Source organism: Macrobrachium rosenbergii, chromosome 21 (assembly GCF_040412425.1).
Source record: "Macrobrachium rosenbergii isolate ZJJX-2024 chromosome 21, ASM4041242v1, whole genome shotgun sequence".
Lineage (NCBI taxonomy): Eukaryota > Metazoa > Arthropoda > Malacostraca > Decapoda > Palaemonidae > Macrobrachium > Macrobrachium rosenbergii.
In genome coordinates this window covers 50,630,619-50,640,788 of record NC_089761.1, presented here as the reverse complement: position 1 = coordinate 50,640,788, position 10,170 = coordinate 50,630,619, and positions in this window count along the sequence as shown.

The following is a 10,170-nucleotide window of genomic DNA, read 5'->3' as shown; positions in this document are numbered from 1 at the left end:
GTGGTTGACCATCAGTGGTAGGAATCTCTCTTTGACCTTGCCATGCTGTGTCCTTCATCCCCTTGCAGGGGTGAAGGTACCTGCTGCTTCAGGTACCACAAAAACCTTGACATATGGTGCACCTCTGAAGACTGCACTTCAAAAGCCCAGACAGGAGGCTCAGTCATCTTCCTCCTCCAAGAAAGGTGGGGAGTCTTCTCAATCTTGTCATCCCATCTTCTCTAGCCAGTCCAGGAAGGGAGGAAAGGGGAAGAGGGGATGAGTTCAAAAGACTGAGGAGTCCCTTCCAATGCTGCCTTAAGTAGCAGGTTGCCCACCACACCACTGCACATAGTGGCAGCAACAAGGAGCCAGAGCCATGGGTTGCATGAGTCCTCTAGGATCGGGTACAGGCTTCTGTCCCAAGACATGTGTCCATCCCATTCTATGACACTGATAATGTTTGCAACTTACTCGCCAGCTTTGTGGAAATGTTGGGCCTTGTTGGTGGAGGGGGAAATGATGATGAAGAAAGGCTCCGTGGAAGTTGTACATCACCAGTCTTGGGGGTTTTATAGCTACCCTTTCCTTGTAAAGAATGCAAACGGGTTGGAGACCTGTCATCCGACTCTCAGTATCGAAAAAGTATGTTTGACAGACTTATTTCACTCTAGAAACTGTATATTCAGTGTTAGATTCCATTAGAGAGGGAGACTTCATGCTTTGGATAAACCCACAGGATACATAATTTCAAGTGCCCATTTGTCAGAACTCTCAGAAGTATCTCCACTTTGTCTGCAACAAGACTTCCATTTCAAGGCCCTATGCTTCAGACTGGTGACCACACCTAAGGTATTACCCCTGTATTCACCTTAATCCCAACTTGGGCTCATTCAAAGGGTATTTGCATTCTATGGTCCTTGGATGATTGTTTAGACAAGGATCATCTGCTAGCTTTTTTGTCACAATCTGGGAATTGTGATCAACTGGCAGAAGTCTGATCTCATTCCCAAGCAGCACATAGTATCTGGGTATGCTACTGGACACTGACTCTCATCTGAGCAACCTCTGAGAGGTAGAAGTGTGTTTCCTGCCATGAGAGGAACAACCCATTTGGCTAGGGCAGGTCGTCCTTCATCTTTAGAGAAGCTTGTACCTCAAAAATGGAGTCACTTTAAGTCTCTTTTGTAGCAAATGTAGCAGCACTGGTCCACTATTTGGGACCCACCTTCTCAATTCTTGCCTCTCAAAGTCTTCCCGGGAAGTAAGGGAGGACCTTTCATGGTGGCTAGATGAAGGGAAGACCTTTAGTGGTGGCAAGCCAAAATGAGGGAGGACCTTTCATGGTGGCTAGATAAAGTAAGGGAATACCTTTTGTGGTGGCTAGACAGAATAAAGGAGGATCTTTTTGGGGGGCTAGATGAGACACCTCCTAAGGGGAGAGTTCCCTTGAGGGTCCTCCCCCTCAAACAGAGATGCTCATGTTCATGGACACATTGATGAAGGAGAGATTCATTTCAGGTGTGTAGATGAAGGACACATTACATCTGCACATAAACTTCTTGGAAATACAGGTGACCTGGTTGGCTTCACCATCATTCCAGAATTGAGATGGCACTTGGTGGTGTTGATGGGTGGAAATGCAATTGTGGCTGCTTGTGTTAACAAACAGGGGAACAGGATCTCAGACTCAGTGCCAGCTGGCACTGCAGATTCATGAGTGGGTGGCTTTTCAAGCTGGTGAGTTGTCAGCCAGATACGTTCAGGACATGTGAAATATTCAGGTGAAATCAGCTCAGTCACCAGAGTCAGATGTAGCAGATGAAGTGGTCCATATACCCCTGAGTAGTTTTGGGGGTCCCCCATGATTGATCTGTCTGCAATAGGATGAAACAGAAAACCTGTAATCATCTGTTCCCCAGTCCCAGACTCAAGTGAGTTGCCCCCATGGCCCACCCTACCGTGTCAACTACACATTCATAAGCACCATCAGGCAGTTCAGTCTCTCTGCCTTCACAGGTGTAGGTTATCCAGAATATCATGTGAGAGAGAAACTTCTCTCTCAGGGCAATGACACAGATGTCTGGGTACCTCTGTCATTCCTCTGAAAATGCATGCCAAGGAAAGTGGGCTGTCTTCTGTGATGGGTGCTGTAGGAGAGGTTACTCTCTGGTCATAGATATCTATTCAGTGGATTGCAGACTTTATCTACCTTTGCACAGACAAGCACCTCTTTCTGCACTGAAAGGTATTGGTCACCCTTATCTGAGTTCTTCAAATGGAAGGGGTTGGGTCTGTCCACTTCAATGGAGTTAGCCTGGCTAATGAGGGTGTGGGTCAGACGTAACAAACAACCTGTACCTCATTCTACCTGAGGGATGTTGCCTACAAATCCCTGGATACCTTCTCCTTAGGACCTGTGGTGGTTGCTCAACAAGCTGTGTAGTTATTGTCCTGATCAGACAGTTTTTTCTGAATTGTGAATGTTAGGTGAATGTGCTTCCTTAGATTCTCCTCTTTCCAAGCTGCATCCAGGCCAAAATACACACTAGAACTGAATGAGATAACAAGTAAGTACACAACAAGCATCTGTTTCAAGTAGTTGAGAATGCATTGCCCTCTGCCTTTCCACTTTAAAAAAAGGTGGATGAAGGACATTGTAGAGCTTTTAATTTTTTCTGAGCTTATTTTTGGCTGAAAAAGCTTATTAAAACTCCTTGGGGATGCCATTTCTCAGAAAATATTGTTCCTTACTCTAGTTTCCTCGTGTCAAGGATCTTGGGCCCAGAGCACTGCTGCTTTCGTCATCATTTTTGCCAGACTGGTAGGAGGTTACACGAGTCACAGCATCACTTGCATGGGAGCATGGGAAATACAGAAAGAATCCTAATCCAGGTTTTGGCAAAGAATACCATCTCTTAAGTCTCCATATACGAAAGGCATTGGTTGTAGCCCCATAGGAATAAATAACAAATTTTGGAGACAATTTTGTGTTTCTCATTTATACAACCCAGAGCCTTCTATATAGTGTTTATCCTCCTCAACTACCCTGCTCTGTTCCTGCAGCCAAAGGAAAAAGTAAAGTGGTGAGAGGGAGGTGAGCAAGGGTAACCCCCTCTCACCACCCCTCTCCACCAGTTAACTGCATTATTACCAAGATTCAGTGGCTGTCCCAGCTTGCACTGAAGGATACTACACATATAAATGGTTCTGGTTTGTATACCTGGGAAAATAAAAATTGCTTCAAATATTTGTTATATCTCACCCTAAAACTCTATTTTTCTTGTCTCTTCCAGGATTCCTCAGTAGGTATTCAAATGTATATTCTTTTATGTCCAACTAATCACCTAATTTGTTTCACCATTTTGTGCTAGGCGAGCATTTGCCAGTCAGCTATTTATTTACGTTCTGTATATTTTGGTAGGCATATGAGTTTAGTGGATATCATCCGTGCACATTCATCATAGGGTCATGGTGGGTACCTATAAATGTATCGGACAGTTCTTTAGTTCTTAAGTTCAGTACACTATCATAATTTTATGAGTTAGGGCTCAAATGCCCCATTTTTTTATTCATTCATGTTGTTACCATTTAGTGATGAAATTCAAGTATCCTTCATTTTTCGTTTATTTTAACCATCAGCTGTGTTTTGAGCTTGACCTGAGCAGGCCAGTTTAGTCAGTCCATGTGTTGGATAAATACAACTATTAATTACAATACATTCCACACAACTATGGAAAAATTAACATGCTGCTGTCACTCGTCATGTGGCCATTTATATTCACAAAGTATTTGAAAAGACATAAATTTTATCACTGGACACTTGCAACTGTCAGATCACATGTGCTTTTAAGTCAGCACCTGAAGACAGACGAACTTAGAATTCATATTTTTATCGTACAAGGAGCAACCTCAATCATCTGTCATTTATTCTTCCTTTGTGTATAAAGTTCATGAATTTTTGGTAAATTAAAGTAGCAGCTTTCCATTATGTCTCTAAGATGTTAAAAGACCTAACCGATATGCATCTCATCTTACAATAAAAAATTATCCCTCAAAGGGTTATAGAAAATTACAAACCCTTTGAGGATTTGTCGGGGGGGAGTCAAAATTTGACTGTGGCAGAATACTCACACTTCACTGACTAAACGAAAATGCTTAATAATATTTTCCTTTGATCGCTCCTTCTAGTGTTTTACCTAATGTTACGTTAATGGATTTTGTGTCATTTTAAAGACAGAGTTGGACTTTATCATGATATGCGAAAAAATTACAAAAAAGCGATATCAGGAGTGCTTACTGTATTGATTTTTTTTTTTACTTTTAAAAACATTCATGATAAATCGGGGAAAAAAGGGGTATCCAAGCTCCGTTAATATAATGTAAACGTAAAATATATTGAATTTCCAAGATGTTATGAAATTATTATTTGAGAAGGGATGGTACCAAAAATTGCATTAAAAAAAAGTAAAATACACCTGATTGGCGTAAGTTCACCGACCAGGATAATGGTTTATATTTTTTTAAAACTTGCAATAAATCTGTATATGTATATTTTTCCATGTACCACTCATATAACACGCCAGGTACCTTTTTTCTGCCCCAGGAAATCTGACAGATTTTCAGGCATATGCACACTACCTTGGATAAGACGAGTATCAGGGTTGACAATCCTTGGCCTTCATTTTTTAAGCATCTCATCTTCAGGTGGAAGTACTTGGTATTGACAAGTCATTGGTTGAAGTGAAGGTCCCATGAACAGGATGAGTCATGAAAGAGGCAACTGGAACAGTAACAGTCTTTGCTAGAGAGATTACATGCTCCCTGTAGGAACCATCAGGAGAGGAGGCAGAAGTGCTTGTGGCATTGACAAGTCATCAGTTGAGGTGGAGGTGCCATGGACAGGATGAGTCATGAAAGAGGCAACCAGAACAGTAGCAGCCTTTGCATGAAAAATTACATGCTCCACTGTAGGCCATGTACTGGGGTAGAATTCTTTGTGAGTGCCTCTAATATGCACCTTCATTGAACTTATGGAGGCTCAATTTATTCTCATCTGTTGCTGTAATGCAACTTGCAGCAAGTATACAAGCCTCTTTCTTGACCACTTGACTGTTTTCCTGGCAAAGCTGTAATATTTGACCATTTGTTCAAAATGATCAATGCCTTGCATTTACTTTATGTATTCCCGTACGGCCAAAAACATTGCATGACAGTAGTCTGCAACTGAGAAGTGCCGCCCTCATCTTTTTTTGTGAACAGATTCCTTCATGTCAATACCTTGGATGTTGGAAATCTAGTTAAACAACAATGTCCATCTAAAATGAGACTGAAGGTGTTTCCTTTCCTCCAATAGAGTGCAAGGTGTTGTGAGGAGGATTCCTTTTGCCAAGTTGCCTGAGTGCCTTGGGAGTCCCTACATGCATCTTAATGTGCCACAGCTGTGTATTCCCTGATCATATAGCTCCTTAGTCAAGCCCATGGAATTTTATCAATTATCCATGAGCAACTAGTTCCTCATTGGGTGAGTCGGTAGAGTTGTGGGCTAGCACTCGCTAGGCCCAAGTTCGAGTCTCCGGCCGGCTAATGAAGAATTAGAGGAATTTATTTCTGGTGATAGAAATTCTTTTCTTGCTATAATGTGGTTCGGATTCCACAATAAGCTGTAGGTCCCGTTGCTAAGTAACCAATTGGTTCTAGCACATAAAATAAGTCTAATCCTTCGGGCTAGCCCTAGGAGAGCTGTTAATCAGCTCAGTGGTCTGGTAAAACTAAACTATACTTTTTCCATGAGCAACTGCTATACTATATTTAGTTTAAGCATGATGTTACATAACAATTCACTTAAGCCATAATAAGCTATAAAATTGAGGACATATGTGATGTCTGATTCACAAAAAATATAAAATTTTATTTCACATTTATCAGCCTTTTTAGGTTTGTACACTTAGAACGATAACCTCCCTATGATAGAGAGCATACCCTCATCCAATGACAGGTTTTTTTTGGGCACATACTTCAGCACATTTTTTTCATCTATTTGAGGACTGGATATGCTAACACAAGCCTATCTGCTGGTATAGTTAACAGATTCATTGCATGGAAGTATTGCAATAATTGTTTGAAACAGCTAAAAGTCATCATCAAAGAACACCTAGATGAACAGAACTTTGTTTTGTCACAAAACATGCCCTCTCATACCTGATAGACCATTGAAATCTAGAACTTATGGGGTCTCAGAGTCCATAGACCAACCATCCTCAGCACCAACAGTAGAGGCAGAGGCTGACATTTAAGCAACAGGTTAGTTACCTCTGCCTCAGCCCCACAACCTTGAATGTTTTTTCAGGGTAGCCTGATTTGGTGTGAAAACAGTGGGGATATCAGATTCACTCTCTACATCGCTCTCAAAATCAAGCTCTAAATCATCACTAAGCAGGTAGGATCCAGGGTCTATATTACCATCAAAGAGCTCCAATACTTTGTTGATCTTTGTTGGGATTGAATTTCACCTTTAGAATTCATTAAATTGCAATAAAGTAAATTTACTTGGTGCTGTTTTGCTATCACGACTGGCCTGATGCAGCATCACTTGGCCGCGGGCTCCCTTCCCTTAAAAGACCTGTCTTTCTGGCACTTGACATTGTCATTGTAATCAGCAATGACTGAACTATATTTCAGTAAAAAAAATGATTGCCAAACAGCACATACCAACAAAGATTTCACGTTAATGACGGCAATCTGCACAGCATTCAAAGCATGGTCAATCACTCACAAAGACTGACACATGAGTGGCACCAAACATACGTCCTCACGGACTGTAAGCTCTGCCTGCTGGTCTCCATGATAAAAACAACGTCATATTGCCATGTTCAATGTTGTTGCTCTGATGCTTATTTACAATTTATGAATAATTTATTTTGACAAGTCTTTTGATGACAATTTTCGTCAATAGAATCTCTGAGGTTGAAAAATAGATAGCGTCAGTTTTTGTCACCGAAGTCTCAAAGGGTTAACTAAAAAAGTCTCATCAACTGAAATTAGGAATTTTCTATTACTTGCCACCTACCAGCTTTACACCTGCTATTACCCAAATGACAGATAGACACTTCATTCTGGTTGTCACCATTTTGCGTAGGAGATATTATCATTATCCATATTTCTTTATGGCATGCACATCTCAGTGCTTCTCTCAACCAAGTCTTCTGTGTGTCATTGGGCATCATGAATCTTTTCTTAATTATTCGTGCCATCATACTTGGGGGCGGGGGGAAAGAGTTTCATCATTAAATCAATTATTCACTTATGTCATAAACGCACGGTGAATGAGTTACTGGTAAGATCTTAGCATCTGTCACTGGTAACGTTACAAATGTCTTGTGGTCACATCTAAATTGTGTTCACTCAGTTAATTTAAACCGTTTAAGTACCAGCCAGATGCTGCAGTTCAGTTATTTCTCTAAAAGATAAAAATTACTCCCACCCTGCTGCTATAAAACACCCGTGTAACGTGCATCTTAATTCATATTTTGCAACTCAGTAGATAGCCGCCATAACGCAAGTCGAAATGTTAAAACTATTATTATTATTATTATTATTCAGTCAATAGACGGACCTTTCCAACCGTATAATCATTTACATTCACTTACATACTGTAACAAAGAACTCACTCAATTTAGTCATTTTTTTGTATGCTACTATACTAATCGTCTCCTTCCATTATTATACATGAATTTATAAAACTCCAGCGCATCTATCCTTTAAATTTCTAAAGTATTCACAAGACTTGATTCTTCGTTAAAATTTAGGAAGCGTTATGGCCCTTATCTATGGGACTGTATTCCTCACTTTCATTTGCAAAAACGTTCCAAAAACGTTTTTGGTTAGCAATATCTATCTCAAGTACACCTGTGTGTAAAATATTTTAGAACACCTTTCGTAATTTCGGATCACATGCTTTTGTGGGTTTATGGGAGGAACAGGAAGTTATTTCAGTTACCCTAATTGCTTTTTATTCTCTTTGGATTCTACAGGTAAATCTCCAACTATATTGATAGAAAAACATAACTCACGATATATGATAAAAGAATAGTAAAAGAAAAAAAACATTTAAAAGCAAATCAAGCCATCTTTTTTTTTTATTTAAAAGAGCTAGACTAGATAGTAAAAGGTCGTTTAATATGACATAGATGCTCAAGTATTTTTGTAATAACACAATAATAGTCAATTCATACGCCAATAACAACAGTTTTTAGTAAGTTTTTGAAGTTTTGCTTAAGGATCTTCATTGTTGGAATGGTTCTGTCATTTATTGGAAGAATATAAGCAATAACCTTCTACAGTGAGACATCTGATGCTTAATATAAAGATCTGATTAACAACTGATACTGGTGATATTTCAATAGTATTAATAAATATTTGCCGACGATAAAAGATAGCAATATAAGTGTTCCTTTTTTCCCATTATATTGCTGAAACACCGAAAAAGACAAAGCCTACTTCAAAAAGATGTAATCTCTTGTCTGATTTTAAGTTTTTATGATGTACATAAGTTATTAAACAGAGCTACTAATAAATAGAGGTATTGCTTTATTCTTCTAATGACAAATAAATTGCCATCGACATTTGGAATGATGATGCATTTGCAAGTAGTAATTTCAATCGTGATAACATAAATGTATCCCATATAGAATTAGTAATATATTTCCGTGATGAAATAATAACGATAGCCGAGGCAGGTAAAATGTTTCAGTTTAGCTTAATTTCCAATTACGCTGTCATCATCATTCCTTCATTCGAACGTTGCCGACATGAGCCAAAAAAAAGTAAAGGAAAATAGAAAATAATGTCTTTCGCTGCTCCTGTGTATGTGCTTGAGCCAGTAGAGCCAAAAAAAAAAAATAAAAAAAAAAAAACGATAAGGCTGATTTCGCGACATGTGAAAAGCGAAAATGAGCCTTATCGCCCTTTGAAAATGTGCTCAAGAGTATTAGTCGCGATGATACCGTGTGTAATTATGGTTGATTTTCATGTTTAAGACTAAAAGTGCATTTGGAAGAAGCTCCGTTGATCAATGCCATTCTTTTATCCCTGTCAAGCTTAACACGGTAAGAAACGCGCAGTCTTACTACGTACTGACACCGATTTACACAAAGTCCGACCATGTAATCAAATATTGCATTTCCCTCTTTAGTTTATCTGAAGCTCATCAAAATCTTCACCTCTTTGGACTGCAATCCCAACCATCTTCTAGGTTTTGACTGACTGTAAAGAATGGGAGATGATTAATGGGGATTTTTTTCAATCACGTCGAATCCGTTTCTTCCGTAAGGTGTAAAGTATTTCGTAAGTGTTAAAAATGAGGTTCATATAATAATATTAATAGCCAGACTACCATAGATACCATGTTCTGAATAATAATGACTTTTGGTTATCCTCCATGATATTGCAGTTATATAAAACATTAAACAGTCTTGTTATTAGAAGTTACAGATTAATATACACATATATATTTTGTCAAGCATTTTTACTTAAGCGTCTCTTTAGACTAGTGCAGTTAATTTAGGGAAAAATGTCAGTCTTTCCGTTGAGCCGTTTAGATTTAAATTTTGTGTAGTCTTCATTATAGTGGGCAAGCGTAGACAAATGTTAGTATTTTTCCTTATCTCTCTCTCTAGGATAAGGAAATATCTTCAAAATTATTTGATAAAGTTCCAAGTATAATTTAGGTTAAGCTGTTAATGCCATTTCTAAAGATGGCTGTTTCTTCCTTTTTTACTTGAACTTGAAAGCAGTCTGCCTAAATCAAACATGACTAAATCTCAACACGATAACGTTATATTCATTTGCTCGTAAAATCTTTTTCATAATAATATTTTTTTTTATTCCACGAGCAGACACTAAAACTGCATATTGTTTGTCAGTAACTGCCTGTTGCATGGCGTCAATGGAGTAATTCGAGCAAATATTACCTAGCCGAAACATGCCTAGTCAGGACTGCTTCTTTCAAAGAGCCATCTGATAAAAATAAATTCATTATTCGGCAATAAACTGTTCTATTTAACTTCTGCCGTGTTTATGATTCATTAACGGAGAGACCATAAGTACTGGGCAGTAACTGATAAATAAATAATTGCCACCGTACATAATTCAGTCTTTTTATAAACTTATGTTTATTTTGGTCAGAATTAT